The sequence below is a fragment of the Betta splendens genome, chromosome 3 (genome assembly GCF_900634795.4).
Source record: "Betta splendens chromosome 3, fBetSpl5.4, whole genome shotgun sequence".
Taxonomy (NCBI): Eukaryota; Metazoa; Chordata; class Actinopteri; order Anabantiformes; family Osphronemidae; genus Betta; species Betta splendens.
In genome coordinates, this window is record NC_040883.2 from 18,754,078 (window position 1) to 18,781,428 (window position 27,351).

Here is a 27,351-nt window from a genome sequence, read left to right on the forward strand (position 1 = left end):
TGCAAATAGAAACAGAAACGTAAATATAAGTAGTTCCATGATATGCTGATTGGTAAATAAAATGCCTACAGTTACTAATCACTTTCCAGGGTCTGGAAAGAGGCTTGGATTTCAACAGTGTTGAAATCCAAGCCTCTTAAAGGGTCTGTTTCTGTCACAGACTGCAGCAGATCGCAGGCAGCCCTCCCACTGCCGCAGCAAACACAAGTAAAATAGATGCACAGCTACAAATCCCTGTTTTATTGGAAAGGGGCCTAATTATTAGGATGTAAGTCAGGCAGTGACTGGAGGGCCGCCTCCTTCATGCAGGCCTGGTTTATATTTATCCCCTTCTACAGCTATAGCAGCAGTGCCACCATCTCTACCAGCAGTGTGTGCTGCTTTTATTACATCGCCTACAGGCAGGTTCAGCCCTGTCACACACACACACACACACACACACACACACACACACACACACACACACACACACACACACACACACACACACACACAGCCTGCAGGACTGGCAGCCAGTTGAGTCCCCTTCACAGCAGAGTTACCCCACATCCCCATGCATCCCCACATGGGCCCCTGGGACAGTGAGGGAGGGAGCGGGTATTATGGTAATACTATAGCCTGCTGCTCCCTTCCCCTCTCCTGCAGCACAGCTGGGAAAGACCATCATTACAAGTATTGTAGCAATCTGTTTAAGAAGAACACATTGGAGAGGTTGGGTGACAGAGAGAGGATGAGCGCTGCATACATAGATCACATAAAATATGATTAAAATGTGTGTGAGGGGACCAGAAATAAAATGCAAAACTTGTTATGAACACCTTATATCAAGTCTACTGTCAAAATGGCCAGCTGTAAATCTCTATTTTCGCCTTTTTACTTTTTTATTTTATTAAAGGTTTCTTGTGTTGAGCCGGTCATATCTCAAGACAAGGGGCCTGTGGCACCTGAGGAATAAATAGGACATAAAGTACTTGAATCTCTAATGCCTCATATAGCGTTACCAATCTATATTGTAGTGTGTCACATGTTGGAAATACATTAGAAAGTGACAGGAATCAAATGGACCAGTAATAATGCGACAGGCTCCTCTTATAGTTAAATTACCTTGATTTCATTCAGGGGATTCAATGCAGGAGATATATTTATGACGTCTTTATGGTAATTAATAGAATGCGGTGAGAAAACTCCCACAACTGAACTCCAGGCTGTTTTAAGTGTCTGTTTGGCCTCAGATTGATGAGCATGTACTAAGAAAGTCTGATCAGAATAAACAGGCCCCTCCACTATTCTGGTAAAAGATTGGACCTGCGATAGAGCAGTCAATCACTCACTCTCACATTAGTCCCCTTAAAGCCATTTATCTACGTGTCCTGGGTGGGATTCAGAGCCTCCCTCGGATTCCATCATCGTCATAGTATTTTAGGAAACACAGATATTCATTACATCCTGCTTCCCACCCAGTGCCTTCCTTCTGGTTCTATTTCCAGCTCACTTTCGAACAATACATTCGATTGATAAAGCGTAGAATCTATAACAGTGTGCACGCAGAGGTGAAGGGTTATTGAATATTCTCAAGATGAACTATTAAAAATGCATATGATGTAATTTCTCCTGCTGCCAAATAACCGGAAACTATATATGCCACAGGACAGCATGTGACTCTCTCTCTCTCTCTCTCTCTCACTCTCTCTCTTTCTCTCTCTCTCTTTCTTTTCTTGACCTGACAGTGGATCCGTGAAGGGGAGAGAAAGGAGGGAGGGGAGCAGTCTCTTCAAAACTACTACAGTGCATTACTGTCCCTGAAACACAAACCCCTATTGGAGCTGAAGGGCGATATAACACAGGCAGCTGCTTACACTGTTTTTTGGTCAAACTCGGGGATTAAAGGTGAATGTGTCACAAACTAACGGGAATAGTGTGTATAACATGATGCTGGTGGAAACACTATGATGTTTAATAGGTTTACTAAGTGAAAGCCAGTGAAATAATGTTTCACTACACTCACCACACACACACACACACACACACACACACACACACACACACACACACACACACACACACACACACACACACACACACACACACACACACACACACACACACGCTCTAGGAGGCCTTATTAATTATTTGTAGCCACTTGACTTCATATTGTGCTGCCAGTGGCTTGGTCAACGATTATAATTACCACTTCCCTGTTTGTATCATTTTCCATCTCCTGTGCTTTTAGTGCAGTATTACTTCTTGTGTCCCTCTCTCTCCCTCTCTTCCTCCCTCTCTCTCGTATACACAAGACCAAAAGTGCAGGCACATCATTTATTGATAAGACAAAAAGAATGTAATGAAATTATCAATGTTCTTGAATTAATTATGAACATGATTAAGAAAGCTAAAATCTCAGGAGCCGGTCTCTCATTACCCATTCACTCTTAGGGATTGCTTTCATTCAGGGAAGGAGAGGCGAAAAAGCCTGGCAGCAGAGCCCAGTCCGGCTCAGTCCTTCTCCCTGCGTGCCTGTCCCCTGTCTCTGCTGCCGGGCTGATTGACCAGCCCCTCTGTCAGACCGGCTGCCTGCCCACCTGGACGCTACTCTCGCACACATCCATGCGTGTGGCTGTGATGTAGCCGAGCTCAGCTAGCTGCCTCGTGGCCTCTGACGTTCTGGAAACCAGAGGACGTGCTCAATCTTCCAGTACACCTGCGTTGAACCTCTGGGGTCCTGACCCTCCTAAAACAGAAACACTTGCGGTAAGTGACTTCTCAGACTTTTACCTACTGTGGATTCACCCTGCTTGCCTTTTGAAATCATTTGGAAATGTCTTTCTTGCTGTCTATCAGTAGAAAAAAGGTTTTATTTCACTTTGAATACTTAGAATTATGGTTAGGTTTAAAACTTTTCTATTATTGTTTAACGTAAAATAACTAGGTGCCACAGGTTATTCTATCTCAGGATGTAGTGTAACCACAAGGAATTTAATTAGTGTACGTTAATGAGAAAACATTATGTTAGATATTTAAAAATGTATTTATAATATAATATTTATAGAAGAAAATATTTCTTGCAGCTGTTCAATTTTGTTGCCTCATTATTATTTCACTCAGTTGTGAAGTGAATTTTAAAAGCTGGTAATTTGTGAGATGCCCCACCTGTGTCACATATTTCCTTTTATTTAGGGAAAAATATTTGTCATTAGGATAAGAATAAAATTTCACATACATTATAATACAAAGTTGTATTTTAAAACTTTACCTATTTTGTATTTTAATAATACATAAAAAAATACACATCTGCAGTGATTTATAGTCATTTATAGTCCTTTTGTGTGTTATTGTTGTTTCATGTGACCATCATGGCCATTTTGTAGCATGTAAGTGCATTTAAAATAGGAAAAATCAGTTCAGGTTAAACTAATTTCACAGACAATTTATCCATTTATATTCAGCGGGAGTTAGAAATGCTTGGCAACAGACTCACATTTTTGGTTCAGTCTGACTTTCTTATGCTCAGTCACATGGGAGAATATATGGAGCAAAACTCCCAGAAGTATTGGGAGTTTCAAACAAATTCTCAAACCCACTGTCTCTTTCCTATTCACACCATCTCTCCTCCACACACACACACACACACACACACACACACACACACACACACACACACACACACACACACACACACACACACACACACACACACACACACACACACACTTAATCATGTTGCACACACAGAAATACTAGCCTTTGTATTGTTTCATTGTCTCACCTTCCAGTGCAGACGAACTGAACCACGTGGTTTTACACTCACACTTTCATGTGTTCCACTCACTGGAATTCATTCATGTCATTTTTAAGAAATACACATTTAAACAATGAGCTATTATGGTAAATCATATCTGCCCGGTACAAGTTAATGCATTCATTGTGATTTTTGCTGTGACATGAAAAAAGAAAAGATTCAATAGAAATCAGACAAAACAGGAGAGGATGAGAAAAAGATCTCAGGGGTTAATGGCAAATCCTCCTGTCCCAGAGATTGATCCAAGTATTGGATCGCACATAAAGCTGCAGTTACTGGATATTACCCTGCCGCTATCGGCCTGCAGTGATGGCCTGGATAAGAAGTGCTTACCAAAGAGGATGCTCCTCCAGGGCAGATACAGTTTCTCAGCCCTCTGGGAACAACAACCACATGCCTGCTGCTTGCTCAGGAACTTTCTACTTCATCGAGTAAATCCAGGGGCCTTATCAAGTTACTGGCCTACTGAACGGCTCAAAAAAAGGTTTAAACCTCCCAAGATTTTGAGCCACGTACGAGCAGTCGTTAAATGGCACCTGCTTCTCACAGATAAGACTGTTGATTATCTGTTATGTGTTTTACGTTGGATGAAGTAGAGTTATCTTGGAGCAAAGAGCAATTTCATAGATTTTTGCATGGTTAGATTGCAAAGTTGCTGAGTTATTCTAAACAGCATTGTGCACTTTTTGTGTTATTCCAGCTTCATTGAACTTTCCTCGACTAATTGTTGTCAGTGTTTAGACGTGTTTGAAAGAGCCTTGTTTCAAAGCAGGCATTTCCTGTTTCGGGTCTACTTCAGATTTGCACAGGGATTAGCTGATTCCAGGCCGGTGCCAAGGTGGAAAGCTCTACCCATGAGCATCTGCTATATGTCTCTCTGTGGTATTACCCATGAAGCACCTGGCTTATGCCACATGCCAGTAACCAGAGCCCAGATGGCAGCTAAGCAGGCTAATTATTTCAACACAAAACTCTGATGTCCCACACCAGCACTCTTGGGCCACTTTGGCATTCTGCGTTTCACTCTCTAGCTCCATGGAAGAGCATCTCTGCCATGGAGATATAAAGATGTCAAGTGGGTAATCACGGTCATAGACAGGCCCCGGTGCAGTGCTTGGCGTCCAGATGTAGAGCCGCTCACATGCGGCCTTCTTTGGAGGAACACGGGCATTTGGCACTGACAGGGCGGCGCATTGTCTTTGCCCTTGGTGCTCATCGATGCAGATGCAGACTCATTTTATTTCAGAGTTGAGAACAGTTTTGTATTGTTTTGTATCACGCTCAGATCCCTTATCAACCATTCATTCTGCCTGTCCCCTTGTTGCCATATAGAGCTACTGGGATGCCTCCAGTCTGGGATTATTCACCTGCTTCCATCAGTTTTAGATTGTGTGAGTCTTTGCTTCAACTGCAACAGCTTTGGCGGCTCATACTGGTTGACAGCATGGTTGGGTCAAAATGTCATTTTACAGATATAAGCTTCAAACTACAGCAACGATGCACCTTATACCTGCTGGTCCAGCAACTGAACAATCTCATTATCTAACATTAGAGGCTGCAGTTTCTCTGCACACCTTCTCTGAGGGTGATGAAGTGTTGCCATTAAGACCCATCTCTTGCATCCACGGCTGCATCGGAGGCAGAATTGGTTGTGCTTGATAAAGCTGGCACTTAGAGTAAGGTGCAGGCCCCAGGACGATAACCTACTGACTCCAACATTAAAGACCCCACCAATGGGAAGGGGTGGCCACCATCTTGATCTATTGCCTCTTGTCAGAGACAACACTGTTGCCCGTACTCTGTGTATTTGCTAATTTCCACACATGCACAGAAGTTCTCATGACAAAGATCTACTAACCTCCAACTTTAGGTTTGACGAGGTTTTTGAACCTTCTAGCAAACAGGAATTTTCTGCTCAGTTGCATAAACTATACTTTATAAAAACTAAATTAATCATATTGTTTTCAATAATACAATAAATAATAATACTGTTATTTTTTAAAAGCTGTTCTGTATTTCCTCTTCAAGCCAACCCATGGGTAGTTTAACAGAACAGTCAAGTAAAAAAGTAGGCAAGTACCGTTATTTACACAGAAACTAAAGCCCATTGTTGTGTTTGTTGCCTCCAACTCTGAGACAAATTAGCTGAAATAAAGCAATAAACACTCTAATTTGTCCCAGTACAGTTCTATCTCATCCTTCTATCCTGCTCCTCCTCTTTTCCCCTCTCCCTAAAGTGTATCCCATCTGCTTTGGGGACCTCTCCCCAGCATGGAGGAGCAGGATAAGCACACCATTTCCCTGTCAATACTTTGCTATTAGCCTCTGCAGATCCATATATCACTGGGCTGTAGGCTACGAGCTGGTGTAGGGTGTTCTCCTTATCTGAATGGCTGGGGTTGAGGTTCTCCTGTCTGCCCTGCCCTTTGATTTATCCAGTCAGTAGGTTAATGAGAGCTGGAGTCTGCCTCTTCACTCTTACCCTCAGGGGCTACAAATGTGAGCATGAAAAGGGGCAGGGTGGTGAAGGGGGGTGTCCTAAAATGCTACAGCCATTACTGCAGGCTTCTCAGTGGCGAATATAAACATGACGTAACAGCCACAGTAGGAAATTCTGAAAAGTTTGAGTAATTGTTGGATTTAAAGTGGTCAAGCTAAAATCTCTCAGAAGCTGAAAAACAGTTGACATTTTGAGAAATGTCAAACTATTACAATATTAGAGAACAGACTTACTTTACTTCAGCCACACTCCTGCCTGTTAAAACATGTAAAAATTAAGGAAGAACCAGGAAAAACCGCCTGTCAGGATCAAACGAAAACCCACTAATTAACACATTTCATCTATGAATACCTAATAGTATGAACTGGTTTATATTATTTAACACTGATGTGTTTATTCTTGTGCAGTGTGGAGCAAAGTGTGTTTTGTACAGTGTTTATTATGTTGTGGCCAAGTGCTGCCTTTGACACTGTAGCTTCACTGTATTTTATATATTTTGATTCATTATGTATAGATGAAGCGTGACAGGGGTACGGTACAGTAAATGATAATAAAGGTGGTCCTAAGGAGATGTTTAGCTTTTCAACACTTCCCCGGTTCAGCGAGTGAGTGAGTTTATGACCTGCAGATATTTGGCCTCAGTCCAAGAAGAAACTGTCTAATGAGCAAGCTGTGTCAGTGTGTCTTGCAGCTCCCTCTCAGCAGTCCTCCTGTACAGTTTGCAGTGTGTGTGTGTGTGTGAGTTTAAAGAAAACCTCTATGTGGAAGGCGTTTAGCTGTGGGATAGAGAGGGAACACAGGAACTCACACACAAGCACAACAGGGGAAGACAAACCACTGCCAGATAAATGTCCTACTTAGCGAGCGCACTGTAGTACGTTTCGACAAGAAACCCGTCCCCTCCCCACGCCTGCGCCTCGCTCACAAACACGTTTCATGAAAATATCCAGCATATGGTTGCACGCTTCAAGCTTGTATCCCAAGGCCAGTTTCCCAGCTGGCTCCCTGAGAGAAGCGAGACGAGTGGGAGAGAAGCACATGGAGGGAGTGTGAGCATGAGACATAAAGAGGGAAGGAACAAGATGTAGACAGAGAGGTAAAAAGAAGAGCGCGGTCACGTGCTCGCGTCCCTCATCAGCCTATGACAGATTGTATTTAAGGTTCAGACTGTTAAGTACCTGGTAATTAGTTTGCCTGTGAGGCATCATTCATTGTGTCTGTAACTACTAACTAGGCCTCAGTGGTTTATCCACTACAGGCTGAAATGAGATGCAGTACAGGCAGTGGTGTTGTTTTCTAATTGTGAACTTTATAAATGAGATCAATGTTTAGAATTGATTTTGTTATCACAAGCTTTCTTCTGCACGTTTATGGGCCCATGCATGTTTTCAGGCACTGCAAAAGAGGACTTCCAGTCAGATGTCTGCACTGTTGTGCTTTCACTAGGTCATATAAATATACAGGTTGTCTTTGTATTGATCAGTGGAGGTGCTCCTGGTTGCTATCTTTTGCTCAAGGATATCTCTCAGTCACCGTTTGTTCAGACTCTGTGAAGCACCGACCTTGAGTGTGTCTCTTAAGTGACACCGTGGGACTGTGAGAAAGATTACACATTATGATGCTATGCTTGTATGTGTTTTACAAATGTAATACCATGGAAACCTGCTAAAGATAATAAAAAAGCAGCTGTGGGGACAGGACTGTAACCATCGCTGACCTTTTAACAGGCATTAAATTGCTCCAAAAAACGTACATTCGGCCTGGAAAGGGTTAACTCACAAGCAACCACCTCAACATCCATCATGTTTCTGCGTAACCAGATCATAGCTTCAATCACATGGAAGATTAGATCGTAGTCTATTAATCTCCCATATTAAGCAGATCCATTTGTGGACACAAACGGTCCAGGGAGGCCATCCTTTCACTTGTTGTCTCTAAATCTGATTAGCAAGCATAACGACATGTTACTGAGGGTCACGGGAGATTTACATTGGTGCTGCCTGCAGCTCCGCTCTCACTGGCAGTGGTGCTGCAAGAATGAGCAATTCTGCGTACAAGGATTCCTCACCTAGTGTATTGAACAGGCAAGTTAATGGAGGGTGGTGTCATGAGGGGTAGGAGGGTCCTCCGATAACAGTTTACATGCTGCAGAGTTGATAAAAACATTATGTTTATAAATGCAATGCAAATATGGTTGGCATGTTGTCAGGTCTCTGAGGGCAGAGCAGACAGACATATAAGACATATTTCATTAATAAACAATTGCAACACGCTGTCTGCGCAGCCTGCCTGGACAGGCTGGCTTTCCAGATGGAGGTCTAAATAAAAGAGCAGAAGTCTAGTCTGTGAATCTGAGCTGTGATAATGAATGTCTGCCCTGTCAAAATGTCCGTCACAGCATCAGATCTGGAGCATTAGCAGTTGCAGGACTGTAGAGTAAGAATACTTCATAATGGCTCTGAATTCTGCTTCTTAACTTTTGCAGACACCCGACAGCCAGGATGGATCTTGTCACAGTGAAAGGTTTACAGGACTTCCACTGGATTTAAAGAGAAACTAGAGAAAGGTCAGGGTCTGAATGGTCACTGTATGTTTGATCTGTGACCCATTCAGAGGTCATGATGTCATTGAGGACAAAGAATCCGTAGATGATGTCACGGGTCTTTATTTAGCCGTCTTACCCCGACGCACATGCTGGCTGCAGCGTCGTGTCACGGATCCGGTTTCTCTCTCGGACTTGGCCGGGACCAGGATGAGGGATATCTGGTAGCAGCGGGGAGCAGCGAGCGTGGGGACAGATCTGTTTACTTGGGGGCAGTTAATTGATTGGGAGAAAAAGCTGGTGAGAGAAGAAAAGCAAAGAAAGAGGTGGAAGGGGCAAAGAGACAGAAAGTGGGAGGGTATTGATCATGTGACTGCTCCTGCCATAACCTCCGATATGCCTGTGCACTTTTATTGCCTCGTTATTCCAAATAGGATTGTTTCTTGTACAAACAGCGGAGGGGAAAAAGCCCAACATGTGCTCGATGAGAGGGTGCGAGCTGAGGCGCTGGATCGTAAAGATTTACTTTACTCATTAACTTTTTACCCTTTTCATTAACACTTTGGCCTCACGAAGGTTTTATCCCAGAATCTGTTGTTGTCTACAGTTGACTGTACTTAAACCCACTGATGACTTTGTAAAATTATAATGAGTGAGGACAGAAGAGTTGCCTGTGAACACATCCATTATGTGGGCTGAGTGTTAGTGGCACCAACAAACACAGATGAAGGCATTGTGTTGGTTAGAGGAGACAGGGAATGAGACGGAAAGGAGCGAAGCTTCTACGTCTACGTGGACGTGGACCACTTCTGAATTGGAAAGACCACATTAATTATTTAACAACAGGGCGGCTAGCTATTATTTCCCCCCCAAAGAGAACTGCGAGGTGCGCCTGGATGCCTTCCGCACATTTGTATGTCAATACACACATTGGCCTTCTGTGCTCGCTGACCACTGGGAAGCTCACACCTTAAATAAGGGTGTATTTACATGGTGCAGAGCAAAACTCCCTGAATGCATCGAAATGTCCATTAACGAGTTAATCAGATGAGATAAACAGGAGGAAGTGGACCTGAATGGGTTGGGTCTCACCCCGGACGCATCCACATCGTTCCCTAACGCTGAGGCTGGACAGCTCATACGTCCGGTACCGGCCGCTCACATCTGTGCCCGTGTCACTTTTTGTGTTCCACCCTCAGTGCTGGTCCTTCCTGCTCATATGGACATCTTCTCTGTTATTCACTCTGAGGTTATGGTTTTAGATTGAGGGCAAAGCCCGGAGCCTGCGGTTTGTTTTGAAGGATTCCATTGTCAATACACATGCAGCCGGGCTGGATTGTTTGCAGAGTTAATAGTGGTTTGATGATGTCATTCTCAGTGACCTGGAGATGAATTGACCCCTGTTGTGTGAGTATTTCTAAAATGCCACCCGCACAATTATGGCTGGAGTTTCCCTCGGCTGTTGGGTTTGTTTTATCTGACATGTTTGCACACACACACGCTCACGTGCGAACGCATGTGCGCACTAACAGAATGTGCACTATGGTTTAATTTGCTGACCCATACCTCCACGTCTCCTAAAAACATGTTCGCTGAATGTCAGTACAAATTAGGTTCCCCGCGGTGATGATGTGTATAATTTATTCATCACCATTGACTTTCACAGTAAACCTTTTACAGATTGGATTAAGCATCTTCTTTGCTTCTGTTATTTCCTATATTGTACATTAATAAAATATCACAACTATGAAACAACATACAATAAGCAAAAACATGAACAAAGCAAAATATGTTTTAAATGTTTTATTCTTCTAAAGCAGTCGTGTTTAAACATTTTGACCTTCTCTGGAGCAGCTTCGTGAAGTGGCCGCCCAGAAAACGTCCATCTCCACATGTGCTGAACACTTGTTGGCTGCTTTCCTTCACCACAGCCCGAGCATCTGAGTCGGGGAATTGGGTCATCGGACGCAGCTCTCCATCACTCTCTTTCTTGGTAAAAATTACCCTCATGTTGCCTAGAGGTGCGTTTTTCCATTGTTCTTCTGAAAAACCAACAGTGCTGTCTTTAAGATCAGAAAGTCAGAATTGTTGGAGAGGAAAGCTCCTTCACGTCATCGCATCTCATCTGTACTTTCTGAATGGGAACGTACAGGCAGGAGCCATTCCTCACTAGATCTTGTCTCTCAAAGACTTGGCCATCAAAACCAAAAATTACAAATTTGGACTCATCAGACTGTGGTCTGTTTCATTCTTAGATTTCTGCTGCGCAGATGTCTTTTCCTTCTGTGTTTTGGACCATTGCTCATCGACAGTAGCCATTAAAGAAATTCGACCATGAAGACCTGACTGATCCGCTAAACGAAAGGGGAAGCACTGGTCCTGATGTTATGGATGACAGCAGCAGTCAACCAGACCTTAAAGGAAAACAAGTAAAACTGTAAAGGAAAACAAAATTAAATTATATTTTATTTATAACCTAATTCCCAAAGCCCATATGTGTTATTTCTCAGGGAATTTTACAGAGTACAGCAATAATACATCTGTCTGTAGACCCTAAAATTAAAAGTACAAAACTACTAACAAAAATTTACTTGTTAAAAATAAAAGAAGCCTCAAGATCAACATGAGAAGGATTAGATGATGTCTTTCTCTACAAAATGCAAAGAGCAGAGCTTTTACAAAAATCCATTATGAACACACATGGATGGGATGCCAATGACCTGCCATCAAGGTAAAATGTGCTAATTCACTACATGCAGTATGAATGCATTAGCTTATAGTTCAGTTCAGGTGCAGAAAATAATAGAGATAGAATTTAGAAGAAAAATAGCATGAAAACAAGGTCAGAAAAAGGAAAATCATAAGAACCATCTTTTTTAAGATGCATAATTCATGCCCACAGCAACTGTACTGTGTGTGTGTGTGTGTGTGTGTGTGTGTGTGTGTGTGTGTGTGTGTGTGTGTGTGTGTGTGTGTGTGCGCGTGTGCGTGTGCGTGTGTGTGTGTGTGTGTGTGTGTGTGTGTGTGTGTGTGTGTGTGTGTGTGTGTGTGTGTGTTTGTGTGTGTGTGTGTGTGTGTGTGTCTTCAGGGTTCAGGTAGCCAACAGACTGGATTTAGCCAGGCCAGGACCTGAGTTCGCTCTTTTCTTACTTTAGCTGTGACATTATTTCACAGGTGAGCTGTGACTTCCACTGTGTGAATATCATATTCACTGGAATACACACTCTGAAAGGCCAAGCTATGATATCATCAAGAGAGGCTGCTTGGACATGAGGCAGGGAATAAAAACGTAGTCTAATAAATATTTTGTTTCCTAGTTTAGTAAAACTAAAAACATATAAAATATATACTATAATAGGCTTTTTTATTGCTATTGTTCTTATTATTGTTGTTGTTAATTTATTCCCTACCTGTTTTAGCTTGTCATGTTCTGTACTGTTCAGGTTTTGTTCCCTACTTCTACAATTAGCTAATGTCAGTCAGTATATTAATTGGCTGAATATTTTTTGAATAGTTTTTGGTGCTGTTTTACCAGAGTACACTTATAAACACATTAAAATACACATTTTATTTTTGGCAGTTTTATCTAAAGAAACAAGGAAACAAAGCATTTAAAGCTACATAATACTCATAAGTAAGTTAAGTTAACCAGGCTGTTTTTGAAGATTCTGCATATGCTCAAAAAAACATCTGAACATCTAATTCAGCATCTAACTGAAGTCCATGATACCTAAATGTGCTGCTGTTTGGAAAAAGTAATAATTAGTTTTATACTCACTTTTTTTCAGCTGTGACTTTTTTATACTTTGACTTTTGACTTTACAGACAAGCAGAACAAGCCACTGTTTTTTCATCTCCCTGACTGAAAAAGACAAACAACATCGGCCCATTAACAGGTAATAATTTTCACTTATGTGCTTCTGAAATATAGGTTTTAACAATTGACAAAGGCCTCTAAAGCATTCTTCATGTTTGTTAAATGCATGCATAAATCTGCCAGCTGTATTATGTCCAGGGCCAACGATGCGGCGTGGCTGTAGTCATGAATTATCCAGAACGAGGACTCCCATGTGTGAAATGTCTTTGTTCACAGTTTGTGTCACGTCATTGCATGTTCAACTAGGCAAAACAGAGGCTTTTTAATATTTTAGTTTGCAGGGACAGACGGAGCGAGGAGTCACCGCTGCCTCCTCCTGTCTCCTCCTCTCCTGTCCCGTCCTCTAAAGTGCTAACTGCTCTCCACTTGGATTACACAAGCACCTCAGAAAGCCTCTCTAATGCAGCATCTCCATGTCAGCCTAATTTCCACACAAACGAAGCCAACAAGAAGCGACTCGCTGCCATCCCTCCTCCCCATTTATCACTCGTCCATCTGTCCTGTACCACAGGCTGCATTAGCTTCAGCATCGTGCAACCCCTTTAAGCTGCCTCCACTGGCCGGGTGGTGACTTAATCATACTTCAAACCTTAACATCAGAGATCCAGTAAAAAAATGTAAACAGCTACAGCAGAAAAAGGATTAACACGAGAGCTGTTAAATGGATGTGGAGACACAGGAGCAACAGAGAAAGTTAGACAGAGGAGTCCTTTATTTACTATTCACCTTCTGCCCTATTTATAGTTCATATGTTCTAAACTAACTGCCAAAATATTTTGTAGAAAATGTGATTGCAACAGGATTATGTATATATGTTTTAGTTTGAGGGAGTGCTATTAATTTCCACATTATTAATAGAAAAAACACAGATTGCAAAGGCGCATCCAAACGTTTGACTGCTGTTTGACTGCTGGCTCCGCAGCAGCATCGGTTTTAAAATAAGACAGAAGGTGGATTTGTTTCCACCCCAACAAAAATAGGTTTTGTTCGGATTTACACTTGCAGACAAAAGAAAGAGCGATATGGTTAATGTGGGTCAAGCCGGGGTCTCTCCGTCTGTTAGCTTCATTGACTGAAAAATGAAAACGCGGCCTCTGGGTTTGTGTGTTGTGCAAACTATAATTGATGTTTCACATTAGTTTTGTTCCCAAAGTCATTAGTAGGAGCCAACTATTAAGCTCCTCGTCAAGTCTTCAAGCCTGAGTCGTACTGATTTTTCACCAAATGGGCTTCTCACGCGCTGGTACAGTCTGACTTCATGTTCCTCTGCTGAGTCGACCTCAGAGGAGCTCGTCACTGCTCCCTGCAATCCACTTTGTGCCCTTGTACGGGAACTTGTCCGATTAAGCGATGGCTAATTAGGTCTGACTAGAGGGGCTTTTAAGTCACACACCATCATGCACGGCGCCTGCTTAGATGTTGATGGATGGATGAGACATTAAGTGTCAAGGAGGAGAGGCACCGCTGATGGGACCTTCATTTCCTGTCATAATTGGAGGCCGTCTAAGGTAGTGGTTCCTGGTCTTTCAGTCAAATCCCTAAAAGGGAACTAAAGTCCTGAGGACAGAATATTGAAAAAACCCTTTTATAATATTCTCTCGATGTTAAAATTATGAAGACTAATATCAGCCACTACAGGACACCTTCAGTGTCCTGCTTTAGATGTTACCCATCATTTTTCTTTAAGGATTGATATGATCTCTAGAATACAGGACAGGGTTATGCTTCTGTTAAAAATGGTTCAATTTAAACGGAACCACACACATTAGGTTAATATTGCTTCATGGAAGAGGCTACAAGTCAGGAAGGGTTTAAACCACTGGTCTAGTGAGTGTATGGAGGCATATTTCTGGCCAAACCTTATTGATGCAATTTATCAGCAGGTGGCCACTACTGTATAATGGCAGAATATGTAAATCCTTCTGCTCCAGTGTTATTTATTAGATTGCATTTATTAAATAATTTCAGAAAAAAACAACAACAAATGCCTTAAAAGCAGAACAGAAAACAGATAAAGTGCACTAATCAAACAAGCACAGGGGTCTTGCCTCATACCTGCATATTCTGCACCACAGCTTCCCTGCTGGGGCTGTAACATTACCACGGCGACCGTATCTGGTACGAATCACAAGATGAATAAGCAGACACGATAAGTGACAAAAAAGCAGAGGAGTCACAGATTAACATTTCACCTTTGTCATGGAAACGTTTTCCAGCTGCAAGGTGCTCCGCTGATGTTTAGCCTGAGGGTGTGACAGACAGGAAGGGATGTTATGCTATCACAGCTTTTGATCAGCAGCGTTCCAGGAACACGAGTATCAGAGACAGGCTCGTATCTCTCACAGCTGTTTAGCATCTGTCGCGGGGCTTGTTTGGATATTGGCGTAAATAGGCGAAGGGAAGTCTCGCTTTAGAAACGAAAGCTGAGCTCTTTTGCTTGTAATTGCTTTTTACAAGGCCACGCGCCATACAGTCACAACAGGACCGACATAACGTGAGTCAGAGCTGTGTAACGTGCGTTGATAGGCATCACAGTACAGTACAATTAGTGGCCTGCACATAATGGAGGTCCAATCAATGTATGGATTCTGCCCCCTACTGTCAATGATGAAAATGACATTTGTAATCAATTAGATGGGTCCCAGTGATGAGGGAATGCACAGGCTTAGCTCAACAAAGTATTTTTCTAATGTGGATTTTCAGATTCTCAGAGGGATGGGTTTTACTAAAAATCAGCTGTTAGTTATTCTTGGTGTGGTAATATTTTATATTTTATATTCATGTCTTTGCATTTCCAGGCTGTGTGTTGCGTTACAATGTCTGGCTGTGACATTGATTTTGAGGCTACAATCACCAGTATCTTTTTCTTGCCGGGGCCTCTCAGTTTTTTGAGATGTGTCATGATTATTCAGCGCCTGCATATGCAGGGAACATAGCAACCTCTCCTGGACAAAAGCGACAACAGCAGCGGCACCATGAAGGAAGTGCGCAACACCTACAGGATCTCATTACTGTCTGACTGAACGAGGCTCACAAAAATGATGCCAGTGTTTCTGGAAGTTAAATGAAATTATGTTGCCATTATCGCTGCAGTGATAGAGTTTAGCATCGAGTCGTACTGACATCTCAGGAAGTGTTACATCCCAGACGTCTGACATTATGCTTCAACAGATAACTAACTAGTGATTTGACTTGAGAAAAGTCATATTATTGCCCGGGGAAGCGTTAAAAAGTATTCCATGATCAATGTATCTGATTAGTTTGCTTTGACGCTACACTGGTGAGCTAATCAGGCCAATGGGATCAATGGAGTGGTTGTCACGCTGCCTTGCAATTCTTCCATCGGTGGATAACTACAATGTAAATGACTGGGTACTAAAGGAAAGCCTACTGGGGCACATGCTAAACTCTGCCTGCACCGCATTGTGCACGTGGGAATCTCTACAGACACTTAGACAGTCCTTAATCAGTAGTGTGCAAAAAATAGATCCCTATTACGCAGGCCTCCCCCAGTCTCTTATCATCATATTTGTCAGAGCCGCTTTATTCATTTCCAGATCAGTTTCCTCAGACTGTAAACTTTACAGCCCTTGTAGCAAATCTTTGCGCTACCATCTTTATTGCTGCTGACAGGCTCTGAACCTCCGTCTTGCTCCTCCTCAGCCTCTCTGTTCCTCTTCCTCTCTCGCTCTCTCTCTCTCTCTGGCAGTAGGAGCTCCGGCCTATTCGCTGTGTCCCTTTCACAGACAAACTAATTGCTAAACAAAAGGTGCTGGCGTGTCCCATCGAGCACCCTTGTAAATGCTTTACAGCCACAGCTCCATTCCGTGCGCTAGTTAAGTACCTAATTATAAAAGCATCACAAAAGAGCCTGATTAGGGATAAAGGAGAGGAGAGGAGGGAGGAGGACGAGGTGGCTGTGGTCCTATAGCCGTCCACACGGGGCAGCTGTTAGCTCAACATAAATGAAGTCCCACTAATGAAAGTGCCCAAAGGCAGAAGAGCAGGCCAGCTCTTCATGAGAGCTGAAACAGAGCAACGGTTAATGCTGTGTCTGCACATATGAATAAATGACCTATTTGTTGTATTGTCTCTAAAATGTCAACAAGATATAGACAACGTATTCTATGTTTTGCATTTTAGACTTCCTTTACAGAATGAAATAAAAATCATTATCCTCTGAAAACAGGATTGTTGTATTAGATGTCATATTATACAGATGTTGTTGTTGTTGTTGTTGTTGTTCAACCTCCACTTTCATGACAAAATGCTTTATTTAATGGGAGTCTGTATCTATTCCAAAATCTCCACCTGTGAAAATGCTCATCCGCCAGTGTGTGTGTGTGTGTGTGTGTGTGTGTGTGTGTGTGTGTGTGTGTGTGTGTGTTTGTGTTTGTGTGTGTGTGTGTGTGTGTGTGTGTGTGTGTGTGTGTGTGTGTGTGTGTGTGTGTGTGTGTGTGTGTGTGTGTGTGTGTGTGTGTGTGTGCGCGCGTGTGTGTCTGTGTGTGTGTGCGGGGCAGGGAAAACAGAGCGCCTCCGACTTGTATCTTGACAAAGTTGGGTAATTAACGACAGAGCCTATTAAAGGGAGAATATTCAGCCAGTGATAAATGGCTTTAATAACAGGAGCGTGTTCTCTCTAACAGAGACTGATCCTCCCGCTGCCATCTCCCTGCCCACCAGATAAAACTACTCACAGTCCCATCCCACCAACCCTCTCCATCTTGCCTTTTCCCATCGGCACTGCTTCTCCATTTTCTCTGGGTTTGTGTTTCCTTATTCACCCGCTTGAGAAAAAAATGTTTCCCTTTTGTCTCAGTGATTCCATCTTTTCTGTCGGTCACCAGTTGGATTTGTAAATTCAAGGCTCAGTTTTATTCAAACATAGGTTTAATTTGCACAACCTACCTGCACGTATGTTTGGCAGGTTGTGCGTGTTTGTCTGGTAAAACATTGTTAGCCCCTTTGTGTAGGGCCCATGCAAATTGGACGGTTAAGAAGCACCAAGACCAATTTATGCTCCTGTGCAGCCCTTTAACAGGGGCTGTGCTACAGCTTTATGTGTCCTGATGGGTTTGGGGGCAAGGGCTGAACACACGGGTGACATTTGTCAAAGCCTCGTATTACGAGATCGGTCCAGATGTCTGTCCTCATTAGGACAGGCAGCTCAGAACGCGAAAGCGTTCAAACGGGTGAGCCAAAATCAAACATGTGACAGAGTTGAGCTGGATTCTGATGCTGTGCACTGCATGGCTGAAAAGGGGAGTTGAAAAGCAGTTTAAAGGCTACAAACACCACCAAAAACTAACAAATGTCCAACTACAGACATCTTAATTTGGATCTAGTCCTTTAACCAGACTACTGTGTTTGTGGTCCCTGTTCACACAGTCTTCTACATTGTCAGCAGCCTCAACTGGAATGATTGAATACAGTGTTTATTTTCATAGGTTCATCCTCAGTCGATTATCCATCACTGTATCAAATGCAGAGGACTTTTGTATTCGTCACAGACTTGGAAAACAGACAAGCTGAAAAGCAAAACAGAGCAAACGTCAAGCAGCAGGTCCATTAAACACACACAGGTCTCATTTGGGACCCACTTGTGCAGCGGACTCAGCAGCAAACCCTGACATCCGAACAATGCGCTCTGCAAATTAATAGAGACTGACCAGGGACTCGCTCTGTCACTGACTGGGACCTCTGCTTCCTTGGAGGCAAAAATGTTCATGCTGATTGCGCTCATTAAATTTGTTATAGTGATATAATTATGAAAATATGTCTGGAAAGTGCAGCGGGCTGTTGTTGTGTGGTTAGTTTGCACACTGTGGAAAATGTGATATTAACGTTTAATATTTATATGATTCTTCTTCTGCCCTCTGAATGGCGTGATGGAAAAGTTAATGCTGAGGATATGTTTTAGTCTATGGCCTCCTGTCAACTACTTTCTCTGCCAATTGACAAACATTAAACATCTCTCTTGTGGTCTTTATGTGAATGATAGTCAAGCATCTTGAAAAAGATTAACATAACTGATCATTTTGCTAATTTGTTCTGAACCCAGGCAGGAAAAGGGACTCAGATATATATATTTCCCATTATAATTAGTTTCATAATAACGTTGGGTGAATTATTGCACTTTTGTTATTCAGGAGGAAAGTCTTTCCTCTGCTCTATGTCACATGAGATATTAGTGTGGACATAATTCTTATTCTGGCAGCTGCACGGTGACTGATATTATTTAAATTACATCTCCTTGGGCAAAGTATTCGGAAATACTCCGTAGATGGGAATTCATCAGAAAATGGTGCTGAGAAAATGAGGCACATCAAGGGTTGATTACACTGACAAAAATGTCTTTTTTTTAGGAAAATGACTAATGTGGTGACAACAGACGTACAGTTCACTGAAAACTGGCTGCATCTTCCCTGATCCCTCTATTTCACCACATCTGTTTATTAGATGCAATTCATTGACATGCAGTGTGATTTAAATTTATGACATATATATTATACGCCCCTCAAAACCCATTATTTAACTGTGTGGATCATGTATAGTAGAAACCCTGCTCTTCCTTAAAACAGCTTAAGCTCAGTTACAATTGTTTGGGATTGTAGGGTAAAGACCTGTGTTTTAACACTGGTAATTACTATATATCTGAACTTCTAAATGTAATGTGTGTTTAGTTGTAAGTCTGGCTACAAGATTGAGTATTGCAATTTTAATTTTCCATTGCAATAACAATGTATTCTTGTTATAGATGATGGTGATGAGTGAAGGGAGTGACACGGTGAAGAGGATTAAGTTAAAGCAATACTTGATTTGGGCTGCTGGTGATGATGAACTCTGTAATCACATTCTCCCCAGACTTGAAGCTCAGCGAGTTGCTGAGAAGACAGCGGTAAACGTACAACTTGGACAACAGCAAGAAAACAAAACAAGTAGGAACAAGCTGAAAAAATAGCGAGCTACAGGAGTAGCGGGGGAGAGAGAGGGTGAATTACCTGCTCGCTCGCCCACTCAGTCGCACACACACACACACACACACACACACACACACACACACACGTATGTGACAGTCCTGGCCTTTAAGCCCAGCGCTGTTATCACTTGGGCCTCACACTGTACCAGCAGCGTGTCATTAACGCCATTTTGCATTGACTGACAGCTGTTTTGATGATCCCTGCAACGTCGGTCGCGTGTGCAGTTCAAAGGCTGAATTACAATAACAGAGCTAAAAGTGTCAGTTCCCTTTCAATTTATTGCTTCTAAAGCCATTGGCTGAAGGATTTTTATGACCCACTTCCTTAAATGTCTTACGCTGAGATAGTGCTACTTAAATAAATGCTACTCATTTATATAATTCTTATTCTTTATATATATATATATATATATATATATATATATATATATATATATATATATATATATATATATATATATATATATATATATATATATATATATATATATATATATATATATATATATATATATATATATACATACAGTATATACCCCTATTTCTATCCTTCCAGCCTCATGCACAGCAGATTGCTGATGATTTATACGACACATTCCTTTTGAGCGTAGATTTGTATAGCTCTGAACCTTAACCCCACATCAGCCCGCACCATGTGATCCAACACCAGCCCAGGATTCTCATAAGGTTCTATCAACACACAATGTCTGACAATGCTACTGTGGAGTATTAGGAGCATGTTTGAGGGAAGTTTATGGTTTTAGTTTGTTCTAAAGGTTTGTCCCCATCCTTTCTTTTCCCTGTTCCTTTCTTTACCTAATTATCAGATGTCTGTTGGTTGACATCTATCAGCATATGACATCTCTGATTACAGGATCTCCTTACTTCTGACTAATTGCATTGTCATGCAGATAACAGCATGGAACGGTAAAACCAGACTAACTGAATAACCCAAGATACAAATGCAACAAAGCACGCTTCATCACATCTCACCAACATATTTAACATTTTGTCTTGAAGAGGACTCAAATTCCCAAAGTGCTCAGAATGAATTACATTGTGGATTATCACGTAATTATGGATCTTTCCCAAGTCTGATAGAAAAGGAAAATTGAGTTCTGAATATTTCATAATGCACAGCCCTCGACATCATTGTTGAGGAAATTATTTAGGGATAGCATGCTAATTTGCAGAATGGATAAAGGTTCATTCTGAGGCACCAGTGTGCAGTAATTGCAAATCTGCAGTGATTCGGGGGAGTCAATCAAAGATGAGCATGTCCGCTCAATGTGCACGTCATTAATCCTCAGCGAGACGTCAACGACCATCCTCACATGGAGCTGCTGCTGACCGTATTTGTGCCCATATAACATTACACTCATGACAAATAGACACTTTGTATTTAGCTTCTTTGCAGATGGAACTTTTGACACCCTTTAACTACTGACCATCCAGACAACACTCGACCGATTGTGCACAGTCGTACTTTGAAGCATCTTTTAAGTGATATGAGAAAATGTTGCATATCAGGTATAGAAATTGCACTAAAAGATAACAACAACACTGAAGTAAACAAGACAAGTGAACAATTCAAAGTTCGATGAATGAGACACTTATGTAAACGCTGGGATGTAAAAGAATAATTTTGTCGCCTGTAGAAAACATATGAAGAAATGCCAGTTTTGAAAAATGTCATCTTTAAAAGGCAAATCTAAATGTCAGAGAGACAGATACTTTATACATAGAGCGCTCTGCCTTCTGGGCGTAACCGCAAAAACATGTTGGAATAATATTTTCTCCCAGCTGAAATGAATTGCAATTACCCAGCATCAAGCACACAAAGCAGTGCAGTCACATGGCGTTGCCTGGGAGGTGCACGGTCAACGTTTGCAACACTAGAATCAGAGAACGACAGAACAACAAAAGCTAAAACAAATGTCTTTAGTGATGTCATGGGGAAAACTGAGCCTTTATTCCAATCGAATGTGTGCTCCAGAGAGTTTCTGATGTTTAGTGACAATAAAACTTTGTCAGCTGAGCAAGACAATGGAATATGCCATTTTTAGACTTGATAAGTACCAAATGTTTTACGATTTTAACTTTTGATTAGAAAGTTTACAATTATGTCACAAAAAATTGACTATCATTGTAATTAAGTCATAATTTTGCCTTGAACATGTGAATATGTATTTTTCTTACGTTTGCGTCTGTTCTTTTTTCCAGGTACTTGTGTGAAAGTGAGCAGAGATACAGCAAACGGAGCAGCGAGTCCTGCATAGCATGAGGTAAATACTGTACATGTTAGTATGATATGTATGAATGAATAAACCCTCAAAGCAGGATTAAAGCCTTTCTTAGTCTTGAGCTTTTTAGGATTGCCCACGTGGAAATGCTCATATTCTCAATGGAGGGTTTGAAAGGAGGCCTGAGTGAGTGATTCCACAGACGGCGGAGTGTCTAAAAGTAAGCAGCTGAACAAAAAGCAGAACAAAGAAGACGAAGAGGACGTGAGGAACAGAGAAAACGGAGTTGAAGACGGAGGAAGAGGGGAGGTACAAACAAGGAGCATAAGTGGAGTCAGAGAAAATGATAGATGAAAACACACTGTCTGCTCCCTGCTCCCGCTGTGTGTGCACATGTATTTCTGTTTTAATGGTTGGGGTCATGTGTCAATTCAGGAGGAGTCTTAACTTCAAGGCTGGAGGGCACGTTCAACCCACAGGCCGTTTAGGTATCTCTTCAAGCCCACTCATGGCCACCAGGCTCCTCTCTTAGCATGCAAATGAGACAGGAACAAATGTCCTTTCACTTCTGGGGCTCCATGTCCCAAAGTGCTTAACACTCTTCCTGTCAAGCCTCCACTCAAGCTTCTTCAACCCCCCCCTCCTGCACCTCCCTCGCCATTTTTCCCTCTCTTTTATGTTCTTTAAATGAGCTTTTCAACTCCGCTTCTTTCTCACAATTCAATTTTACAAGGCCATTATCCCGTGTGCAATGTGGAGGTTAAATATATCGGGGCAGACGTTATGTGAAAATAATTAGTGCTAATGAATAATGTACTCATTCAGCTGATGAAGGATGGTTGTCAGGGTAATGGAGTGCAAGGAGGGGCCCCTCTGACAAATGAAATTATAATATTTAAACACTGTTTTACAATATTAACGGGCCCTCACTTCTGTTACCTAGTCTCTACATGGAGCCTCTGTGTGACATGATAGTCGTAGCCATTACTCATGCGTGTGTCTCACCAAAGACGGAGCTGGATATGAGGAGGAAATGTCCCCATACCAGCCTTTTACAGTACCTTTTACCACAGCTAATCATCTCTGGCCTGTTAATCACTTGGAGAACATCAGCCGACCTCATCGACAGCCGCTGTCCGTCTGCCAGATTATATTTCGCAGCCTTTATTTATTGCCACCACACTCATCCGGTCTCTTACAATCTCATTCTGCGCCCATCATGTGACAATGAGGGGATGCAGGTTTTAAATTACCAGGTTTACAGCACCCTAACAATCAGGTGGCCTTTACGAATCAATACCACCGGACCATCAGCACCAGCACAGTGTTATTGGAAATCAGGCTTAGAGGAAACAATGTTCAGTAGCAGGGGGCAAAAAAATGGTAATACTTATTGGTCAATGGCTTGTTTGCTAATTCCAGATGAGCTGGATCACACAAGTTACTAAATATCAGTATCACAGTGTTCTGGTCACAGTTCGATACGTAAAATAAGTTTCACATCACAAGCAATGATTGTTAAGACGTTTAAGCAAAAGACACAAACATTAATATCTCAATAAAATAAAGAAAACTAAATCAGTGGCACAGGTAAATTCTACTTAAAGGAGCAAACGACCCAAAAATCATTTCGAATCCTGCTTGACTTGAAGGCAGGGCTGGTTTTGTGTTCACAGGACAGTAGCTGTTATAAAGGAAAAGGCTGCAAGCATTGAAGTGTGCTGCGCGCTCCCTGGGGCTCAGCAGAAACAAGCATAACAGCAACATCTAACAACTTCCATTTTATTAATCTCACAATTTGCAGATTGGCACCATATACATTTGACTTGTAAAACAGACCTAATTACAGGGCCTGGAGTATATGCAAGCAACACATCAAACACAGTAAGTTACAGTAAGAGCCTATGATCTCAGTCGCATTCTCACCCCCCCCCCCCCCCTTCCCCCTCCTCCGCCTCAGCAGGCCAGAAACACTGTAACAGGAACATTAAAAGGGAATTACAGCGAAACAATTTACACTTAATGTAGCAGTCATATGAGCAGTGAAGAGGGATGGACAAAGATATGGCAGGATTAATAATACATGTTTTAATTAGGCAGCTAGCAATGCATAGAGCAGGATCAAGGGAACAAGGGAAGACGGAGGAAAAAGTGGAGGAGAACGGGGGGATGTGGTGACAGAAAGACATCTGAAGGAAAAACACGGGAATGAGCAACCGAAGGACCGAGACAGAGTGGAGCAGAGTGGAGGAGGAGGGACAAAGACTGGAATATGTGGCTGTGGGTTTTCTGTGCGCCGTGATTCATGGCTAGTAAATATGCACGGCCTGATGGCCATAAGGCAATCAGAGGAGCGCCACTCATCTACATGTTGCACAGTGGGCTATAATCCATCTGAGGGGCAAGAAATAATGATACCAGCAAGAAGGAATAAGAGCAGGGTCTGTTTATTACCTCAGACAGAAGCATAATGCATACAGATGTGAGGGAGGCACGCAGAAGCCTCTGGCCACAGAACTCCTCGGAAAAGAGAGTGCAGAGAGTAATATTGTGCTTAGTGTAATGAAAGACAATCTGATTTAAGCGCTGGTTAAGGCAAAATGTCTGATGTCATATAAAGTTTTAATACAAGTGCTACTGCCATATTGATCACAGAAGGACCGGATCTGGACACGCAGAGATGAGGAAGAGCTCATCTGACGCCTCAGAGCAACGATAAGGTCACCGCTAAATTATACAGATGTTGAAATAAGGATGCACACCCTCATGTAAGGTTCTCATTTGGTCCAGCTATGCTCACTTCAAGCATAGATCTGTATGGATAAACGCTGGCAGTGGTAATAAAGCTGTAATTTCACTTAATGGTGTCGTGGTGTCTGCTTTTCTTTATTTGCGAGCAGACGCGCATAAACATCCAGACGCCCTCCAACACAAAGAGCTCGCTGCCCCGTCTCCTCACAGAGGACATTAACACCGGGATTCTTCTGGTGCTGGAGTGAGTAATAAATTGTGTGGAACATTGATAAACTAATGCAATTACCTGCAGGGCAAGCAAGTCAGCTAATTTAAAGATACCAGGTTTGTTCATGGGGCGGGAGGCTCGAAATAGGCCCCCAGGGTGAAAGATGGCGCCTTTATTACATCTGAGAGGTCAGCGTCGTAGCACTGTATTAGGATTGATCTTTTGATCCCTGCCTGGACCCCCCCTCACACTGTACCAGCCCCATCTGGAGGGAAAGGGAAAAAACAGCTTATGCGGCGCAAAGGGTTAACTCTGCCAGCCAGGCGGCCTAATTGAGCACCACACATCTCAGCTACACAGCAGAAACAGGAACCTAGAGGGTCGTAACAAGCCAGGCGTGACTTATTCGCATAATAAACCAAGCAGATATCTAAATGAGCCATTGAGCTAGCCAGAGGGAGGGAGGCCATTAGGCCGCATGGACCATGGGTACATATTTGTATATCTACAATTGCCCTATCATTTGCATATGTGGCTGGCTATAGAAATGTTAGTGCTTGTACCCAGGGGCCTAGTGACACAATGGAATAACTTTATTCTCATTCACAGCATCATAAACAAGTAGGAGCCACATTTATTTTCCCTCCAAAATCAAAAGGGGACGTTCAGAAAGGAGCCATGAAGGTTCCACCGAACGCGAAGCAACCGGAGGTCACGGACGGAACCTTCTGATCATAAACTCTTCGTTTCCGATTCACTAACGATCTGTCTGGATAGAACAGACTAAAGCCAACATGATGAGTGGTTCGACCCAAGAAAGCCTTTGTGCCAGTTCAACATGGTGAAGTTCAACCTCCACAGTCACTGTTCAGTGTGGTTATGTATTTAAACGTGCTTCTGGAGATATTATGAGACTTAATACGCTGGTTGGACTGTGTCACATACCTCCAATGTTTCACTGTTTTGCTGAGGATTTTGTAATTAAGCAGATGAACCTTTGAGACATTAAGTGCTTATGACTAGTGTAGACGACTGGACGTTTGCCCCACACTGTTTGGATAGCAAGCATCTTTTGAAGGCATCTGTGTAAGCGGGAGTGATTACAGTAAGAAAATCCCATCAGTGTTGATAAGGGCACTTGAGCACTGCTTTAACAGAAAACAACGTAAAGAACCCAGCAGGCTGTTTTCTCTTCTTCCCATATGAGCTTCACTAACTGGCTGCTGATTATAGCCCTAAATTTAATGAACACTATAAAATGTCATGCTATACATGGTAGTCCCCAAAACCGTCTTCATTTAATTCCACAGGATGCCAATTTGCTTTTATAGTCTAAGGTTTGTCAAATACTGAATATATAAAAACACGACGAATGACGTCAACATCGGTGATGACGACTGGCTCACGAGCCCCGTCCAGATCTTAAAACTCATATAGCGATGCAAACATTATTGCCATCATATTAGTTACAGAGGTTGGCCTATTCCTGTGGTTTTATTTTATGTTCATGTGCTTTCATTAAAACCTAATAATAAAGACAACGTAACCTCATCAGGTTTCTGACTGTGTGGCAATAGTGCATGACATGATTTGTGCTATTGTTTACACAAATTTAATTAAAGCTGTAAATATCAACTGACTACTAATATTATTTGAAAAACAACTATTTAAACATTGTTTAACTGGGCAAGAAATCTGATATAAAACGTATAAGTACATGGTGACATGAAATGTACAAGATGACTTGTTAGCACCGGTCCTATTTGTCTGTTACGCTGCTGTTGTTGTCACTAATCATCAGCCTTGTGGTAATGGGTGGAGGGTCCGTCTGTAATGTGACCTTTGACACATAATTAAATTGCCATCTTTAACCTCAGTTACAACGTGTCACAGGGCATTGGATTACATGCCACAAATCAGTGCACCAATCAATGACAGGAGAGGGGACAGAGGGAGTGCGCTGCTGTCCAGCTGTGTCTGCGCAGAGATTATCTTTAATGAAGCTGAACTGTACAGTGATTATGTTAGTCTGTGGCCTAATTAGATTCTGAATGGCGTAGTGCACTGACACGCTGCTTTACTAACGATGAAACACTGAATGTAGATAAGACGCTTCAGAGCCACTCACTGAGTCCATGTGTTTCCACTGCAGCCATAAGTTATGCAAAGTTCTGCGTGACAAGAACAACTCCTGCTCATGTCAGATTAAAGCTGCTCTCAGGTACAGCGTCCCGACTGGGCGGCAGAGTTACAGGAGACTCGTTATCTTTACATTAGCTCTGGAGGTGTTTTAAAGGCCACCTGATGAGGCTCAGATTAATATTCATATTCTTTTTTGTCTCTGCTGACTCCTGAGGAAATTATCTGCCGCTTCACAGTACATTCACAACTGTGATGTTTGGTGCTGAGCAGGTACAGTCCACATCCTGGCATCTTACTCTGGATGCATTTA

The 27,351-nt window shown here is 42.3% G+C and overlaps 1 long non-coding RNA gene across 1 annotated transcript; it reads left to right on the top strand.

The window, feature by feature from the left end:
- The first annotated feature begins 2,125 nt into the window (after positions 1-2,125).
- LOC114852737 (uncharacterized) lies at positions 2,126-26,752 on the top strand. The gene is made up of 3 exons (XR_008694256.1): positions 2,126-2,748; positions 21,918-24,932; positions 25,509-26,752. It is a non-coding gene; the product is annotated as an uncharacterized LOC114852737 (long non-coding RNA).
- Positions 26,753-27,351: the final 599 nt, after the last annotated feature.